The sequence below is a fragment of the Lissotriton vulgaris genome, chromosome 7, assembly GCF_964263255.1.
Source record: "Lissotriton vulgaris chromosome 7, aLisVul1.2, whole genome shotgun sequence".
NCBI classification, from domain to species: Eukaryota; Metazoa; Chordata; class Amphibia; order Caudata; family Salamandridae; genus Lissotriton; species Lissotriton vulgaris.
The window spans coordinates 104,316,389-104,336,836 of NC_141695.1; positions in this window are offsets into that span (position 1 = coordinate 104,316,389).

Consider the following 20,448-nt stretch of genomic DNA (forward strand, 5'->3'; position numbering starts at 1 on the left):
GGGTTAGTGACTAAACTGTCTTAATTTGTGCATCATTATGTCTGTTGTTCTGTAAACTGCTGCATGTGTTGATCAGTAGCTATATGAGTAACTATATGGGTTATTGATTGGTTGCCCAAGTATTTGTATGGGAGACTGAGTGTGTGTGTGGGTGCCTGGGAGGTGTATGACTCTGTGCATAGATGTGTGAGCAGTTGATTCACTAGATGTATGGGTTCAAAAGTGCATGTGGAAACAGCTGTATGGACGGTTGACTGTGTGCATGAGTGTATTGGTGAGTGAATGGATATCTCAGTGCTACATGTCAAAGTAAGTACATATGTAAAACACAGTACATGTGAGAGTTGACATATATAAATAACTGTGCATAAGAGCCAGTGAATGTGTGAGTGGCTGTATGGATCATTGTGAACTTGTATCAGGGATTGTATAAGAGAGTAAATATGTGTTAGAATAAGTTTCAATAAGTAAGGTGTGTATAACTGTATAGTTGAGGAAATGGAGGTGTGATTGATTCTTTGCATGACTGACTAGGTGTGTGAGTAACTCCATGGATGAGTGACAGTCTGTGAGTGTCTGTTTACACTGAGCGTATCTAATGTTATATTAGAGTCTGAAGAGGTTCATCAATGATGTGATCAGTAATGTCAAATGAGATGTCATCAGTGATGTCATTTGAGATGTCATCAGTGATGTCATCAGTGATGTCACTGACCATGTCATGAATGATGTAATATGTGACATGATCAGCAGTGGATTGCGGGTGTGCGATATATAGTTAGTGCAACTAACTATATATGCGAATTTCAAGGGTTTTGTGCGAGTAAAATAAGGTTTTGTAAATGCTAATCCCTAACTATATATGGTCTTTAACCTATGGTTTTTTCAGTGAATTTTCAAGGTTTTGTAAATGCTAATCCCTAACTATATATGGTCTATAACCTATGGTTTTTTCAGTGAATTTCAATGGTTTTATAATAGCAAATATCAAAAGCTGTAAAATGTATTCTTATTCTAATTCAAAAATATATTTTAATAGCTTCATTTTGTTCCGCGATCCGGTCCGCGAACGGTAAACGTTCCGTTTGCGCAACTACCGCGTAAGAAATCAACATTGTGACGCGTCGCGTAAGCGCGACGTATCACTTTACCGCGTAATGCGTCTTATGACGCGCCGCGTTAGCGCACCTGGAAGCGCTCCGGAACGCGAACCGAGGCGCGAAGCGCAGCGCCCCGGAAGCGATCCGGGGCGCGGCGCGGAGCGCGTAACGTAAGCATAACAGGTCACGTGACTTGTTTATAAAACTTTTCATTGGTTCATTTTACTTTTGGTTTCCTAATGATGGAAGGCTTGTTCATATGACCTAAAAATAACACTTTTCATTGGTTTAGAACATTTTTTTCCCAAATGATGAAAGCCCCACCTTTTTGTAAAGCAAAGGACCCAGATGCATTTACAGTTAATCACTAACAATGTTCCAGGCTAATGTATTTTCCCGGGAAATTTACAACTGTCCTGCAAGTAAAATATTCCTATTTCGAGAAAAAGGGCGTTTCTTCGTCCCATGAGGGAGCCGTTGAGCAAAACAGGCCCGGCCTGCTGTCTTAGTCGCTGATAGGCCTGAATATCGGATTCTTATCGATCACTTTATGTTGCAGGAGTGGAAAACACAACAGCCCTTGACCATTTATCTTTACAGCATTACTGCGTATTATACCTTTTAACCGTCATGTAATCGGGCTGCTTTATTTCACTTGCCTTTTACTGATTCGAAAACAGTGGCTATTATTCAAAACTTTACCAATCTAGGTACTACTACCATGTTTTGTTTTAAAAACCTTTATTGTGAAAATGTCAGTATACAAATACGGGCCTATAACCACGTGGGCCGGCCACGGAGCAAACTGGAATCGTATATGATGAGGGGACATTTACACTGTAGAAGAACGTAACGGGCGGGCCATTAGGTTGCAAGAACTAAGGTGTCTAACAGTTGCGGAATCGGTGGACGTAGGTGGACGTAAATTTTATAATTAAAGTACGACAGGGCCAGTTACAATAAAATTATCTAGATATACATTTGCGGGCAAGTACCATGGGTGACGTTAATTCGAACTTTCAATAGCACAGTAATCAATAACACATCAGAACTTAATATCAATAGGGATATCCAAATGTTCAATTAGTACTCGTCCCCGCCCGCCATGTGCTTTAAAACTGCATACGTATCTCGTGATATCAAGGCTGAGCAACCAGTACACAACAAGGAGTTGCGAGTCCCATTTATACCGGCGCCATTTTGGGCGAGGCCGGGCAGGTCCAGGATATAGTCAAATGGCTCCACCAACCAGCGGTCGGACCAGAACCCCATTCGGCAGTCAAAAAAGGTTCCGTTAAATGACAACAGAAGAGATAGGCAACAAGAACCATCAGTCAAAATAGGGGAAGGCAAGTTCTTCCCTACCGGGTCACGTTGGGGCTCCACCGGAACTGATCGAATTGGTAGTCTACAGTGTTTCTGGATGTTTCAGACTGAAGCTGGCGTCAGCATGAGAGCACCACCATCTCGTGGCTCCGTCGTGGCCATTCCGCAAGCAATCATGGCAGCCGCTCCCCACCGGAAGCCTGCGGGAGTCGGGGGCCCCGGTAACTTTTGTAGAATCTTCAAGGCTGAGAGGACGCTTTCGGGAATGGGGCCCATGCCCTAGCAGGCAAGCGTCCGAGTTCCAAGGTGTCCCAGGGCCATTTTAGTGGACCAGGCTCAAATCCGAAGAGCCGGCCGCCATTTTAAGAGTCCTGTGGCAGCCGCCTATCGCTGCACCGCAAGAGTGGGCGCAATTCAGCTGGATGGTGGGTGAGACGCTGTAGCCGCAAGAGCGGGCGCAACTCAGCTGGATGGCGGGTGAGGCACTGTGCCGCAAGAGCGGGCGCAACTCAGCTGGATGGCGGGTGAGGCACTGTACCGCAAGAGCGGGCGCAACTCAAGTGGATGGCGAGTGAAACGCCAAGGGGCGCTCCACTGCAGCTGAGGAGCCTCCACCTGGGGAGGCGGGGGAGGCCCGTTCGCGCCGCCTCCCCCCCCCCGGGGCGCCCCACGCCGTCTTTCGGCGCAGCATTGTAGGATGGCCAGACCAGTGCGGCAACTTGCTGGACACCACCTCAGTGCCGTCCGGATCTCGGCGCGTTGTGCTGCCTTCGGCCTATTCGCACAACGGTCCGTTACTGACGCCGCGTCACAGACCGACGGATTTTGTAGGCTTTTTATAGCCCAAAGCCGACTAAAAGACAGCCCAAAGCAGCCCATTGGTGCTACTCCGGGGAGGGAGGGGCAGGGACAGTGTCAAGCGGACGGTGAATGCTTTGAGATGGATGTTGCAGCAGGCTGCCATGTAAATAGTTGTTTAAAATGTTTTTTTTTAACGTGTTTATTTTGTTGGAGCGTTGTATATATTTATAAGTTATTAAAGTTTTATAATCCTACTACTTTGTTGGAGTGCTATAAATTTGTAATGTGGCAACGAGCACAAAGATGTTACTGTATAACCAGAAAAAGACATAGTCCAATTGTGCGTGATCTAGTCCAATCTGGTGATGCCGATAGTGGGTATCAGCAGACTTTCATTTGTATAGGGTTTGTCGGTTATTGGGCGGGGTGGGTGGTAGGGCAGGCATGCTTAGGCAGCGAGGGGGGCGGAGCCGAACTACCTCGTGGCCATCCCGACCGCGAGCTTGGCTCCTCCCCCTGGTTTCATACTTTTTGCGGAGGGCTATTTCCTGGTGTTTCTTGTTTTAGCAGGGTCAGAAAGGATCCTATCAGTGGCCTACTGATTTTGTTCGACTCCTTTCGTTTTGCCATAATTTGCTAGGAAGGTACCGTGGCTAATCCGTATTTTATATATATGTCCTCTTTATTAGGGGTGCCCTCCGGTGGGGCCGGACAAGCTACCTCTAATAAATGGTCCGGGTAGAACCAATTACCAATCACTGGGGAGAAGATAGGCATGACAGATTACAAAAGGGGGGACAAGGGTCCGCACTACCTATCTTTTCACTGCTTGCAAAGACTAGACAGAATATCTTTATTCCACGTTATTTGTAAGCAGAGAATACCTCCAAAGAACTAATATCAAACAACCAGTGTTCGGACAATCAAACAATCAAATGGTGAGAAAGAGATAGGCACGACAGGTTACAACGGGGGACAAAGGTCCACGTTACCTACCCTTCACTACCTGCAAAGGAAGAGAGAATCTTCGTATTCCTCTCCGTTTGTAGACAGAGAATCTCCAAAGAGGACCAATGTATCAAGTAGCGACCAAGGCTAAACGAACCAATCAATCGAATAATACTAGTATTTTCAAACAATTCCGATAATGTTTATCAATACCGATTAATTTTCCACAGAGAGAGCGGGGGTGGTCAGAGAGGGGGGGTGTTCGTAGCCCCAGGAAGACGCGCTGGGGACCGACGAGGGGCAGAGGGGCCATAGCGCTTTCAAAATTGCTACTGCTTGCTAGAGCATACGTGCCTGAGTGGGGACAAGGTGGCGCCAATTATGTTGACATCGCAAACCAGATTTTAACACATAGACATGGAAGTGAAAACTGCACCATTGCTCCCCCCCCCGACTGACACCCTCCTTTGCCTCAGCATGGATCATCATTTGCTAAAGTGTTTCAAGACCCCACTGTGAGTATAAGCACAACCGGGGCCTTACTGCACACCCTGAGAAAAACTACGCAGCAAGACAATCTCTACCTTCTCCCTTTTCCATGTTCCAACGCTTTGAAATGAACAATATATTTACTTGCAGTGACAAAATGGCGGTCAACACTTCCTGATTTCCTTCGAATCGAAAGTTAACAGACGTCACGCAGCAAAAAAAAAATTCCACTCACGCGCAGCCGCTGGAAGACATGTATCAACATATATGAGCCTCCTCAGCCACCCTCAGAAAACCTAGGGGGTCAGGATACGTCTCCCGTGCCCCCTTATACCCATTTCCCACATTGTTTTTCCTCCATCTTGTGATTTAATTAAAACGAAACACAAAATGGCGAACTCCCGTTACGCTACAGGTGAGTGACCCGGTTCGCATACCGGGAATCGCTTCTACCGCGAAAAATCACATTTTTTTTATTTGCCCGACGGGACCCTTTAATAACCCCAGCATCATTCCTAGGGGGTCAAGAGGGGTCTACCTTGCCCCATTTCATTAAATTCCCCCGTCGTTTTTCTCCTCCTCTTGTCTCTCGATCCTACCGAGAGACAAGATGGCGGCCGGTCCGGACTGTTTAGAATGTTGACAGACACCGGAGAGCCAATCAACTTCGCTTTGCGAAGTTCCGTTACGCGTCAGGTACGCGAACCGGAGCGCTAACCGGAGCGCTGTCACAGATATATCTGTTTTTTAAAATGTTAATTTCTCAAAATCCTCTGGAGCACATATATTGAGACATAGCAAAGGCACGTCGGGCAAACCATATGTACAATTTTTCCAAGTTTCATGTAAATCCATTCAGCCGTTCGAGCTAAAAGTGAGTCCAACCGCCCTATGGAAAACTCAATGTTAAAAACACATTTTGGGACCCCCCTTTTTTCTCGGCACCCCCTTGATGAACCCCCCCAAATTTTTAGGGGCTGCTCAGAAACAAAATGTGCCATTTTCCTGAAAATTTCAGCCAATTCCGTCCACAAACGCCAAAGTTATTCGACATAGAATTTTCAGAAATCCCATAGGAAAAAAATCCTAACTATATATACCTAGTGGTGACCGCCAGTAGGTAATATATATACAATTCACAATCCTATCACTTCCCAGGTGGGCGAAATGAAATTGGCGGACCCAGCGGATTAGGCAGGTAGATCTTTATTGAAACTTTCCTCTGTAACGCATTTCGAGCACCAAGTGCCCTTGCACACACCATATATATATATATACACATTTTTTAAATGTAATTAAAACATTTATTCTTTTAAATTGTATTATTTGTATTATTTTTATTTATTATTTTATTTTATTACCCTTTACACCATAAAAACTAATCAATCACACCCTGCTCCCTCTATTAACTACAATGCTTTTTAATGAGATGCTATCATGTATATTGGTTCCAAGATGGCTGCCAACACTTCTTGGATGAAGTGCTGACAGCCAATCAGATCTCACGATGAGATGTGCGGTTAGGCTCCGCCCAGATATATATGTGTTTTTGAAGTTAATTTTCATAAAAACCACTGGAGCAATTTTCACCAAATATAGCAAAGGCACTTCTGCGTACCAGTCCTTACAATTTTGCCAAGTTTGGTGCAATTCCGTTCAGCGGTTCGAGCTGTAGACTTGTCAGAACGTCCTATGGAAATTAACATGGGGAAAACACGTTCTAGGAACCCCCTTTTTTCTCAGCCCCCACTTCACGAATCCCCCCGAAACTTTCAGGGAAGGAGCGCAGCTGAACTGGCCAAAATTTTGGAAAATTACTTGCAAATTCCTCAACCGGTGCCAAAGTTATTCCCAATAGAATGTTGCGGATTTCCTATGGTAGCTAGGTCCTAACTATATATACCTACTGGCGATCGCCATTATATATATATATCCCAGAGGCTGCTTGGAAGAATCAGGTGCAACAAGGGGTTTCCAGCAAGCACCGAAGAAGCAGACACGAGCCCAGAGTAAGTGCAAAGCAAGTAGCGTTTTATTTCTCAAGAGTTCGCCATAACGCGTTTCACCACCGGAGTGGCTTGATCACATGACAACGTTCAAACTTTTACTGGACCTTTAAAACAGCTAGCACTCCAAGCACGTGATTGTGAGAGTGAAAGACATAAAAGAAAGGTGAAAATGCAACGTATTTTTGCCTTTAGAAGAAAGACTGCGTTTTGTGAAAAGTAAAACTAATAAAGTAATACTTAATTCCAACTGGTTGAAGGGAAAAATTGATGAATACCAGTAGTATCCTAAGCATAACAATTTACAATTAAACAACCAAAAGGAAGAAAATAAGAGAATGTTCGTAGCATAAATGCATAAATATCAGTATGAATACTAGTACCATGAATACATTCTCCAGAGCCTGAATAAAATACATTTGTCCCGGAATGTGGGGAAATTTCAAATTTCCATACAAAAATACATTTGGTGAAAAAATATACACATATATTTATATATTTCATATATTTACACACTGCTAAGTAGGAATTACCAGTCATTATATAATATTTGCATGAATGCCATTTTGAAAAATACCCTTCTGTGTGTCGTTAGACACAAAATTTAAAAACACAGTTGGATCTTCATGAAGAATGTGAGTAAAGTGCTGTTAAGTGCCAAAATTAAAATAAAGTGAATACCAAATAAAATTAAAAGGCAATCCTGAATATGCAGGATTTGGTGAGAATCATATGACAGCTTTATCAGGCTAGTGGTCAATTTCTACACGTTGGTAAGGTGAAATATTGACATGTCATCTGGCACAATAATCCGATTTGGAGGCAACAGATTGATAACACATAAGTTGAAATGAGAACAGGAAGGAAAAGGACGCAGGGGGCAGGTTATCAAAATGTGTCAGGAGAAACAGAAAAGATTCATTCATTCAAGGGGGGTAGTTAAGATGGAAAAGATATGGTCATAAGCAGGTATGTAAATCTTCAGTGTTGTTCAAACCTCCAGGGCTTTTACTGTTGAAGTTCAGAATGTATCTGGTCTCCAACATACGCATTTTGCGTTCTCTGTCACCTCCCTGTTTAGTTTTGGGAATGGTGTCGATGACATAGTATTTGAGGTCCTTCAAGTTGTTATTGTGGACCTCACGAAAATGTCTCGCAACAGGGTAGGTGGGGTCAGAGTTGGTAATGGCCCTGATGTGTTGTAATACCCTTACACTAGCTGGTAATTTGGTACTTCCCACGTACCGCAAGGGACAAGTACATTCCAAGATGTAGATGGCGTACTCGGTTTTGCAATGGAGGGATTTGGAAATTTTGATTTCCTTGTTGCTGAAGGCTGTACGGTAACTCGTTTTGTTGATACCGTAGGTACAGGCTTTACATGTATGACATTTAGTAAACCCCGTGAAGTTTTCAGCCAGTCCTTGGACGGGATGACTTCTGGACAACTGGATACAAGGCTGTTGTAAAGAGAAGTAGCTCTCTTGTATGTAATACTGGGTTTGGCTGGCATTTTATGGCCTATTATTGGGTCAGAGCGTATGAGTGACCAGTTCTGATTAATGATTTTGCTTATCGCGTCGTTTTGGATACTGTATGGCACGATAAGTCTAACAGTGTTGGATTCAACTGGTTCGATGGATTCAGGAGTTGAGGGATTTCTGGCGGATCGTGGAACAAGTAGGAGATTTCTGTCTAGTTCCATGGTCTTATTGATGGCAGTTTGGATGATGTGCATGGGATATCCTCTAGCGAGGAATCGCTCTTTGCATTCAGTTTGGGCCATTAACAAGTCAGAGGGATTACTGCAGATCCTTTTTATTCTCAGCATTTCCCCGTAGGGGATGCTTCAAATGAGGTGTTTCGGATGGAAGCTGGTGTAATGTAAGATGGAGTTACCAGCAGTTTCCTTTCTGTAGAGCTTGGTTTCTACTGTACTGTTGGTAATGTACAATTCTATGTCTAGGAAATGAATGCTGGTGTGACTCATGGTACAGGTAAAATTCAGATTGATGTTATTAACATTCAGGAGGTTAACCCACTCCATGGCCTCTTCCCTAGTACCTCCCCAGACAAAGATAAGGTCATCAATATACCTATAGTACATTCTGACATGTTTATGAAACCATACACCAAGGGTCCCTTTTAGGACCAGCTTCTCCCACCAGCCCATGAAGATGCAGGCATAACTGGGGGAGAAGCTGGCCCCCATAGCCACCCCCCTCACCTGTTGGTAAAAGGTTTGGTTAAAGGTGAACAGATTATGATGTAAGCAAAACGTCACCATATCCAACAGCATGTTGTTATGCTCCGGGCAAGCGGGTCTATTTTTGGTGAGAAAATAATCCAAAGCTCTTATACCATCCTTATGGTCAATACAAGTGTAAAGAGACGAAACATCCAAAGTAAGCAAAAGGAACCCAGGATCCCAAACAAAGTCCTTAATTTTATCCAGAAAATCACTGGTGTCTCTGAGATAGGAAGCCAACCCAGTTACACAGTCTTGCAAAAAAAAGTCAATATAGTTCGAGGTGTGTTCCAACAAACTATTTCTGCCAGAAATGATGGGCCTTCCGGGGGGGTGCAGAGAGTCCTTGTGTACTTTAGGAATAAAGTAAATGTTGGGGATGGTGGGATATTCATTCTTCATGTATAGGTATTCATCCTTGGTAATCAAGCCCGCGCCTTTCCAAGCTAAAAGCTTCAGGAAAAAAGAGTTTGACGTTTCTTTGACTGCTGCAGCACTGCTGAGTCTATAGCAACTGCGGTCATTCAGTTGTAGCATAGCCTCGCTCATGTATTGGTTTCTGTCCCAAAGTACCACGTTACCTCCTTTGTCTGAGTTTCGAATGATGATCTGGTTGTTTTGTTGCAGTTTGGCCACCAGATTGTCATATGTTCTGTTGCGTCTAGATATTTTGTTTTTCATTGCGCATGTTTTGAAGTTCAATTTTTTCAATTCATTAATCACGTGTTCATTGTAGATGTCAATGCTGTCCCGTGGCATGATTGGATTGAACCTGGATTTGTTTTTGAAAGGAGTTATGGTAATGGGGCTACTGGTTAGGCTTGAGGTTTGACTGCTGGAGGATGGTTGTGAAAAATCAGTGCGGTTCTGAACATGAAGATCCGTGAGGACAGTGAGCAAGGTTGAAGGTAATCCTGTACAAGATGGAGTCCCCATAGAACTCTGGCTTCCCATTTGAGTTATGGTTTCCTTGTCTGGTTGTTTAGGTGGATTAAGTGTGTGAAATTTATTCAATTTGAGTTTGCGGATGAATTGATATACATCCATGCGGGTGGTAGCATAATCAAAGTTGGATTCTTTGCAATGAGAGAGTCCTAAAGATAGGATTTGAATTTCCGCTTTGGTCAGGACTGTCTCTGTTAAATTAATAACCGTTTTTTCTGTGGGGTTATTAAGGTTCTTAGATCTGTCATTTGTGTTGCAGTCAATGGGAACAAATAAATTGCAGGCATCATTATGTGTCATTATTGACGTTTCCAACGACCTCTCCCCTTGCCCTTGTAATTGGAGTTTGTTGGCACGTTTCCTTGCTTTCCTTCTTTGGCTGCGTTTGTGGTTTCTCCGCTTGCGGCCTGTGTCTGCCGATTCCTTGGCCGCAGGGTTGACAGACGATCCATGGATAAAAAAATAATCTCATCGCCTATATATATATATATATATATATTACCTACTGGTGGTCGCCAGTAGGTAGTTATAGTTAGGATTTTTTTCAATGTTAAATCTCAAAATTCTATTTGGAATAACTTTGGCGCCGGTTGACGAATCTGACAGAAAAGTTCCTCAAAATGGCCTTGCGGCGTTCCGGTCCTTCCCTGAAAGTTTGGGGGGTATTCGTCAAGCGGGGGCCGAGATAAAAGGGGGGTCCCAAAACGCGTTTTCCCCATGTTAATTTCCATAGGGCGGTCGATTTCACTTTTAGCCCGAACGGCTGAATGGATTTCAACCAAATTTGGCAAAATTGTAGGGACTGGAAGCCCGATGTGCCTTTGCTATGTCTCAAGATATGTGCTCCAGTGGATTTTGAGTAATTTAGGTTTAAAAAATTATATATATCTGTAGGCGCGCCCCGGTACGCGCTCCCGGGAGCGCCCCGGGCGCGATACGCGAGGTGCGCACGGAAATCTGATTGGCTCTTGGGTGTCTGTAAACATTCGAAACAGTCCGGAGCGGCCGCCTTCTTGTGTCTCGGTAGTATCGAGACACAAGAGATGGCCAAAACAAAGGGGGAATTGACCATAAGGGGGCGGGGTAGATCCCCCCTGACCCCCTAGGTTTGATGTGGGGGCTTAAAAAGGGCCCCGCGGGGCAAAAAATTATTTTTTTTTGTTTGGCGCGGGGGGCGTGTCCGGTACGCGCACCGGGGAGCGGACCGGGGAGCGGACCATGAGGAAAAATGAATGATAGAGTTTTTTAAAAATTTTGCCTTTTTTAGAAATCGGAGGTAGTTCTAAAAAGAACTGTTTTTTTCTTCTTTTTGTTGTTTTATATTTTTTATATTGTTTTTTGAACATTTTGTACTTTTTTTGGATTTTCTGAACAGTTTTAGATTTTTTTGTATTTTTCATGGGGAAAAACGAAAAAACAGGGAATTAAAAATGGCTCAACTGGAGCAAAAAACTAAAAGAAAAGAAAAAATTAGGGTTGATTGGGGCATTTATGGTTGTCCCCAGCAAGGACGATGAGCTTTACGCTCTGTTCTCCGTAGGAGATGTCCTTCCCACAAAATTTACAGATAATTCTGAAATCTGCAAATCGGGGCTGAATGCACAGCATCGTCTCACTTTCCTCTGGTGCAGACGCAGTGGGTTGTTTCCTTTTTGAGCTGGTTCTTGTTGATCGGGGAGGGTTACTGGCCAGTTCCCTCATTTCTGCAGCAGAATAGTTTATAGGATGTTTGCGCTGCATGTGGGGTATCATTGTGTAGTTCCCAAATGAATATTTTTTATTTGGGTTTCCCCTGGAAAGTTCCATGCCACAAATTTTGCAACTGACCTTGGGTGCATTTACTTTTTTTTCCCCTCTGGGAGAGTAAAAAACTCCCAAATAATGTGTGGTCTTGGCTGGTATGGGGTATTGTGTTCTTCCAGCCATCTTGAAGTCTCCTCCTCCTCCTCCTCCTCTTCCTCTTCTTGAAGACCACCAATGATATCTTGAGGAGGTCCTTTTGGTGGTTGTGGTGGTGGTGGTGGTGCAGATGTACCAGCTGCTGCTACTACTGAAGCCATTATTTTGAGCAAAAAAGTAGAGAGAGCTACAAACAGGTCTTCCTAAGTCAAAGGACAAAGTCAGAATAAGGAAAAAAGGTTGACGCGACAACGTGATACGTCGCGCTTCCGCGACGCGTCACAGTTCCGCTAACGTAACGTTGACCGGTTCGCGGATTAGGTCGCGGCATCAAGATGAGCTAACGGAAAGCTTCTCGGTTCGCGAACTAGAAGCGAAGGAAAAAAATTATTAAAAAAAAAATTATTAATAAACATCTAAAATATATTTTAAGATTTAAAGAAGAATACATTTTACAGTTACAGATGTTAGCTTTTAAAAAAACAATGAAATTCACAGAAAAAACCATAGGTTATAGACCATATATAGTTAGGAATTTGCATTTACAAAACCTTGAAAATTCAGTGAAAAAACCATAGGTTATAGACCATATATAGTTAGGGATTTGCATTTACAAAACCTTATTTTACTCGCATAAAACCATTGAAATTCCATATATAGTTAGATGCGCTAACTATATATCGCGCACCCGCAATCCACTGCTGATGATGTCACATATTACATCATTCATGACATGGTCAGTGACATCACTGATGACATCACTGATGACAACACCCAGTGACTGTATGTTTCTGTAAAGTTAAAATATGTCTTACATATTGAAGAATGAGTGGATGTATAAGTGTCTGGATGAAGGATTTAGTAGGTGCATGACTGACTGTATGAGAGAATGATTAAATGTGTCTCACTGAGTGCATGGGTTAGTGATTAAAGTGTCTTAATTTGGCAATCATTATTTATGTTCTTCTGTAAACTGCTGCATGTTTAAATCAGTAGCTATATCAGTAACTATATGGGTTATTGAATGGTTGCCCAAGTATTTGTATGGGAGACTGAGTATGTGTGTGGGTGGCTGGGAGGTGTATAACTCTGTGCATAGATGTGTGAGCAGTTGATTCCCTAGGTGTATGGCTTCAAAAGTGCATGTAGAAACAGCTGTATGGACAGTTGTCTGTGTGCATGAGTATATTGGTGAGTGAATGGATATCTCAGTTCTACATGTCAAAGTAAGTACATATGTAAAACACACTCCATGTGAGAGTTGACATATATAAATAACTGAACATAAGAGCCAGTGAATGTGAGAGTGGCTGTATGAATCATTGTGAACTTGTATCAAGGATTGTATAAGAGAGTAAATATGTGTTAGTATATGTTTGAATAAGTAAGGTGTGTATAACTGTATAGTTGAGGAAATGGAGGTGTGATTGATTCTTTGCATGACTGACTAGGTGTGTGAGTAACTCCATGGATGTGTGACAGTCTGTGAGTGCCTGTTTACACTGAGTGTATCTAAGGTTATATTAGAGTCTGAAGATGTATTATCACATAAATGATATCATCAGTGATGTAATCAGTAATGTCAAATGAGATGTCAGTGATGTCATCAGTGATGTCATTTGAGATGTCATCAGTGATGTCATCAGTGATGTCATTTGAGATGTCATCAGTGATGTCATCAGTGATGTCACTGACCATGTCATGAATGATGTAATATGTGGAATTTCAATGGTTTTGTGCAAATAAAATAAGGTTTTTTAAATGCTAATCCCTAACTATATATGGTCTATAACCTATGGTTTTTTCAGTGAATTTTCAAGGTTTTGTAAATGAAAATTCCTAACTATATATGGTCTATAACCTATGGTTTTTTCTGTGAATTTCATTGGTTTTTTAAAAGCTAATATCTATAGCTGTAAAATATATTCTTTATTAAGTGACGTATCACGTAGCCCGTGAGACGCCTCATGATGCATCGCATAACCGTGACGTATCGTCTCTGCAGCGCAAACCAAACCCAAAACGTAAGCGCGCCAAAACACGCTTAAAGATATATATATATATTTTTTTAACCTTAATTAGACAAAATCCACACGTGCACATATCACAAACGTTCAAAAAACACAATATGTCGGACTCCCGTTACGCTGCCGGTTAGCTGCCCGGTTAACGTACCAGGAAGCACCTTTACCGCGAAAAATCGCATTTTTTTTTCACCCCCCAGGGAACTTTAATAGCCCCCTCATCAATCCTAGGGGTTCAGGAGGGGTCTGCCTTACCCCTTTCATTCATTTACACCTTTTTTCCACCTCTTGTCTCTCGATCCCACAGAGAGACAAGATGGCGGCCGCTCCAGACTGTTTACAATGATAACAGCTAATCAGCTTCTCCTCAGACTCCCGTTACACTGCCGGTTAGCTGCCCGGTTCGCGTACCAAGACGCGTCTCTACGGCGAAAAAAATCGGAATTTTTTTTTTTGGGCCCAGCGTGGCTCTATAATATCCCCTCATCAATCCTAGGGGGTCAGAAGGGGTCTACCTTGCCCCCTTTCCTTCATTTCCTCCTTTGTTTTGGCCTCCTCTTGTCTCTCGATCCTACCGAGAGACAAGATGGCGGCCGCACCGGACTGTTTAGAATGTTGACAGACACCGGAGAGCCAATCAGCTTCGCTTCGCAAAGTTCCGATAAGCGAAAAGTACGCGAACCGGATCGCTGCCCGGAGCGCTGTTACAGATATATATCTTGATTTAAACGTTAATTTCTCAAAATCCACTGAAGCACATATATTGAGACCTAGCAAAGGCACATCGGGCTAACAGTCCCTACAATTTTGGCAAGTTTCGTGCAAATCCATTCAGCCGTTCGAGCTAAAAGTGAGGCCAACCGCCCTATGGAAAACTCAATGTTAAAAGCGCGTTTTGGGACCCCCTTTTTTCTCAGCCCCCCCTTGACGAAACCCCCCCAAATTTCTAGGAGCTGCTCAGAAACAAAATGTGCCATTTTCCTGAAAATTTCAGCCGATTCCGTCCACAAACGCCAAAGTTATTAGACATAGAATTTTCAGAAATCCCATAGAGAAAAAATCCTAACTATATATACCTACTGGCGACCGCCAGTAGGTAATATACATATATATATATATATATATATATTCACTCAAAAAAACATAAGTTTTACACACGTTATAGTTAGGAAGTAGCATTTGAAAAACCTATGAAATTCACTGAAAAAACCATAGGTTTTACACACGTTATAGTTAGGAAGAAGCATTTGAAAAACCTATGAAATTCACTGAAAAAACCATAGGTTTGACACATGTTATAGTTAGCTGGACATTTCACTCATATAAAACCAATGAAATTCCCCGTTATAGTTACTTCAGCTAACTATAACTTGCGCGCCCGCAATGCACTGCTGATGATGTCACACATCACATCACTCATTACATCATCTATTAAATGGGTTAGTTTTGAAAATTACATATATTTTATATATGTAGATCAGAAAGTTGGTTGAAAAAAAATGGTACTATATAAGTGTATAATCGGTTGCTATTTGGGTGAAAAATAGATCTATAACTGACTGATTAAAAATATCTTAATAAGTACATGTGTTACTGAGTAATATTTAAATATATACCTATCTGTGTCTGTCTATCAGTTTCTTTTTTAGTGGCTAAATGTGTTGATAAGTAGCTTTATCACTGATACATTATATCTATATAGGTTATTGTATCTTTATTATTACCAAAAGTATCTCAGTGTCTAAGTGTTAATATGCTACATTAGGAGATTTTACATATTCCATTCATGCAAGAGTCAGTGACATACTATTCCTATATGTTGTAGGCAGCATATGTGAGATACTAGATATTATCAGTGATATCAAGAGTAATGTCACTAACCATGTGATGAGTGATGTAATATGTAACATCATCAGCAGTGCATTGCAGGCGCGCAAGTTATAGTTAGCTGAAGTAACTATAACGGGGAATTTCATTGATTTTATATGAGTGAAATGTCCAGCTAACTATAACATGTGTCAAACCTATGGTTTTTTCAGTGAATTTCATAGGTTTTTCAAATGCTTCTTCCTAACTATAACGTGTGTAAAACCTATGGTTTTTTCAGTGAATTTCATAGGTTTTTCAAATGCTACTTCCTAACTATAACGTGTGTAAAACCTATGGTTTTTTCAGTGAATTTCACAGGTTTTTTAAATGCTAGTTCCTAAGTATGAAGGATATACCTGAAATAAATATCGACATACCAATCTTACGTGCACAACCGAGTGCACGCACCTACCTATTTATTTCATGAAAGCTTTGCAATTTAAACCTAATGAATTTCTTCATAGACCAATGAAAGAACTTATAGTTCGTTAAAGACACTGAACCTAGGCTTTTTTTATGTCATATAAACCTTTTAATTAAATGGAGCCAAATTTCTTTTTAATCGTTCGTGCGTGACTGGTTGTACACACCTTAATATTTTTTTTAAAAAATATATAAGGTTTTATAATTTAACAATTGTATACTTAAATTGAGCTCTAAAAATATGTAAAATCCGTATGTGTTTGAATTCACTTCTTTTCACGTTTTTAAACTTCGCTGAAGAACATCGCTACTCCCAAATGACGTTCGTAACTAGATAGTGTCACCGCCTACACCTCCTGAGAAGCGCGTGTAAAATCATGTGACTTGAAAATAACACTTCCAATTGGTTATTAGTAGTTTCTATTCTGGAATTTACACGCAGCACTCCACCCACTTTCCTCACTATCTTTTCTACTCTCAAGAGACAACAACGTCGAACATCTTCCGGAAGACTTTGCTGAAATGGCTGCTGTTCCGCATTCATCTTCCGAATCTGAAGGAAATGAGCGACCACCTTTAAGAAGAAAAAAGGAATCTTTCAGTTGGCAATTTTTCACTTATCCTGAAGATCAAAAGAAAGTGAATGCGCCAAAAGTAACCTGCACGATATGCAATTCGGAGCTCTCAAGGGGAAATCCAAATAGAAAATATTCCTTTTCTATACATACCATGCAGAGGCATGTTAAACAAAGGCACCCTGAGCATTATGCAAAAGCATCGACAAGAGCCCTGGCCACGCTATTACCATCAGAGGTGGCCAGCACATCTTCTGGTGGACGACCTGTATCTCCATCGAGTGCTGAGATGGACTTGAGACCATATCTTGCGAAGGTGCACATGAAATGCAACGAGTGTGGAGAAATTCTTTTGTACGGAGAGCAGAGCCTCATTCTTATTAAACTCAAAATTGAAAGTCATAAATGCCCCAAGAAAAGATACATTTCTTCACTTCATTTTCATAGTATGACATACTGAAAAATGTCGTAGCAACTTTAAGAAATCGAAAGCATCATAACACTTGTTTCCAAAAAAAAAAAAAAAAAAGTTATTTTCAGAACTAACTCTTTCTACCAAAACGAGCTCCAAGAGCATATTATGAGATGTTTTTCGCCACGTTATTTTAGTGCGCGACGGGGTGCACGCACCCACCTATCGCGTACAGGACCTGAGACTCGCATGTGAAGTCATGTGACTTCAAAACAACACTTCCAATTGGTTCTTGGTAGTTTCTATTCTGGAATTTACACGCAGCACTCCACCCACTTCCATCACTTTGTTTTCTACTCTCAAGAGAGAACAACGTCGAACATCTTCCCGAAGACTTTGCTGAAATGGCTGCCGTTCCGCATTCATCTTCCGAATCTGAAGGAAATGAGCGACCACTTTTAAGAAGAAAAAAGGAATCTTTCATTTGACAATTTTTCACTTATCCTGAAGATCAAAAGAAAGTGAATGTGCCAAAAGTAACCTGCACGATATGCAAATCGGAGCTCTTAAGAGGAAATCCAAGGAAAAAATATTCCTTTTCCATACATACCATGAAGCGGCATGTCAAACAAAGGCACCCTATAGAGTTTGCAAAGGCATCAACAACAGCTCTGGCCACCCTATTACCATCAGAAATGGCCAGCACATCTTCTGCTGGACGACCTGTATCTCCATCGAGTTCTGAGATGGACTTGAGACCATATCTTGCGAAGGTGCACATGAAATGTAACGACTGTGCAGAACTTCTTCTATACGGAGAGCAGAGCCGTATTCTAATTAAACTCAAAATTGAAAGTCAAAAATGCTCTGAGAAAAGATACATTTCTTCACTTTATTTTGATAGTATGGCATACTAAAAAATGTCGTTGTAACTTTAAGAAATCCAAAGCATCATAACACTTGTTTCCAAAAAAAAAAAAAAAAGTTCTTTTCAGAACTAACTCTTTGTACCAAAACGAGCTCCAAGAGCATATTATGAGATGTTTTTCGCCGCTTTCTTTTAGTGCGCGACCGGGTGCGCGCACACACCTATCGCATACTGGACCTGAGACGCGCATGTGAAGTCATGTGACTTCAAAACAACACTTCCAATTGGTTCTTGGTAGTTTCTATTCTGGAATTTACACGCAGCACTCCACCCACTTCCATCACTTTCTTTTCTACTCTCAAGAGAGAACAACGCCGAACATCTTCCCGAAGACTTTGTTGAAATTGCTGCCGTTCCGCATTCATCTTCCGAATCTGAAGGAAATGAGCGACCACCTTTGAGAAGAAAAAAGGAGGCCACGCTATTACCATCAGAAGTGACCAGCACATCTTCTGCAGGACGACCTGTATCTCCATCGAGTGCTGAGATGGACTTGAGACCATATCTTGTGAACGTGCACATGAAATGCAAGGACTGTGGAAAACTTCTTCTATACGGAGAGCAAAGCCTTATTCTAATTAAACTCAAAATTGAGAGTCATAAATGCTCCGAGAAAAGATACATTTCTTCACTTTATTTTGATAGTATGACATACTGAAAAATGTCGTAGCAACTTTAAGAAATCAAAAGCATCATAACACTTGTTTCCAAAAAAAAAAAAAAAGTTCTTTTCAGAACTAACTCTTTGTACCAAAACGAGCTCCAAGAGCATAGTATGAGATGTTTTTTCGCCGCTTTCTTTCAGTGCGCGACCCACCTATCGCGTACAGGCATCGAGATACGCATGTGAAGTCATGTGACTTCAAAACAACACTTCCAATTGGTTCTTAGTAGTTTCTATTCTCCAATTTACACGGAACACTCCACCCACTTCCCTGGAGAAAAAGTTTATCGAAAAACTTTTAAACCCTCCTATCAAACATTCGACATCGTTCACATAGCAGTGTTGTAAATAACACTAGATGCACTCCGTCCCTTAATTACAAGGGACATATTGCTATGTGAAAACAACTTTTGTTTTCACGCGATAATGTGAAATACTGAGCCTGTTACAGAATTTTCTTTCACATATATGTTACTATTCTCCTTCAAGCACTAACACCGTAGAAAATACCACCGATAGCGGTGATATTTTTTACACCGAGAACGGGCAATTTGTATCGCTTAGAGCCCTTGCAATCATAAAGTTTTATTTCCTAAGTCTCTGATCTCCAACTGTGCAACGCGGCTCCCCTGTGTGTCGTAATGAGGTGCTAAGAGCACCACGCACACTCTACTGTGACTAAGCATCCATAAATTCCACGGACATCTCTACCCTGCTATCTACAATAGTAAACATCAAAAGGAGCGGCCTCACTCCCACTGCTACAACGGCTTGGTCGTCGCCAAGATCCACAAGAACAGCGTCTCGGATCCATTGAACTTCTGTGACGGTCTCAATGAAAATAAGCACTAAACAATATTCAAGTATGTAGTAGTCCTCCTGCTTGCTTAGAGACTAAAAATAAGCATGGGCGAATTTTGCGAATCTCGCGTTCGTGAATTTTGCGGATTTGCGAACTCGCAATCTGCAAAATCCGCGAATTCTCGCGAATTTGCGGATTTTTTTTTTTTGTGTTTGCGCGGGTTTCTGCCAGTTCGCGAGGGTTTTGTACAATTTCGCAAATTGCGAACTTACCTGTCGGGTTGCAAGTTTCGCGAACTTGTTGTTTCTACGTGTCCAGCCTGTTTGGGACACTCTTCTTCATCACTGCCACTCTCTGTCACCACTGCCACTCTCTGACTACTCATGCCACCCTCTGGCCCACCCATGCCACCCTCTGTTTCATCACAGCACCCTCTGGTTGTCCAGTCAGTGTACATTATTGTGGCAACGCAAGCACACCTTCCCTGCCTCAAGTGACCTGAATTAATTTGGGGCTGATTAATGTGTCACAGAATATTTTTTTAGCTGGCACCTGCTTCCTTAGTGCTTCCTGATTAGTGATCTTTTGCACTTACTAAGTGCTTTCATTGTTGCAAAATTAGTTACAACACCTGCCCTGCCCCAACTGACAATAATGGATTAGGGGCTGATTAATGGATTTGAACTTCCAGCCTGGCTCCTGCTTGTCTCCCTTAGCTGTAATTCAGGACCTTTGTGGCATATGTGTAACTATTCTGAGGTTCAGAGCAGGGTCACATAATAGTTGCAACTGGCAACTGAACTCTGGAGGGGCCCCTCAGGAAGTACTATAGGAAATGGCTACTAATGATGAGCCTGAACTTTTGAACCTGGTAAGTAGTTTCAGTTTTGCTAAGATCGTATTTCTGCAATTTTGCACTTATTCACGGGGCGCGAAGTTGTACTGGGAAGCCGCGAACTCACGCGAACAGTGCGAGCAAACCATAAAAT